Here is a 428-nt window from a genome sequence, read left to right on the forward strand (position 1 = left end):
CTGTTCCACAACATCATCAAGAAACGATAGCAGTTTATCATAATAATTGTTAACATTTAACAAACCAATTGGCTTATTGTGGATATTTAATTGTGCCCAACAAACAGTATGAAATATTTCTTCCAAAGTACCGAAACCTCATGGCAAAGCAATGAAAGCATCTGAATGTTCAATCATTTGAGTAATTCGTTCATACACGTTGTCCACTTTCATTTCTTCTCCTATTGTTGGTCCAGTAAGACTGGCTAAGGTAATCGGAATAATGCCTAAGACTTCACTTCCACCTGCATGCGCAGCTTTTGCAACTGTTCCCATGAGACCAACTTCACCACCACCATATAGCAAATGAATCTTTTTTTTAGCAAGTGTTATTCCAAGCTTTCCTGCTACCTCTTCATAAATTGAATCTTTTCCTGCACTAGATCCAC

The sequence above is a fragment of the Primulina huaijiensis genome, chromosome 15 (assembly GCF_012295235.1).
Source record: "Primulina huaijiensis isolate GDHJ02 chromosome 15, ASM1229523v2, whole genome shotgun sequence".
Classification (NCBI taxonomy): Eukaryota; Viridiplantae; Streptophyta; class Magnoliopsida; order Lamiales; family Gesneriaceae; genus Primulina; species Primulina huaijiensis.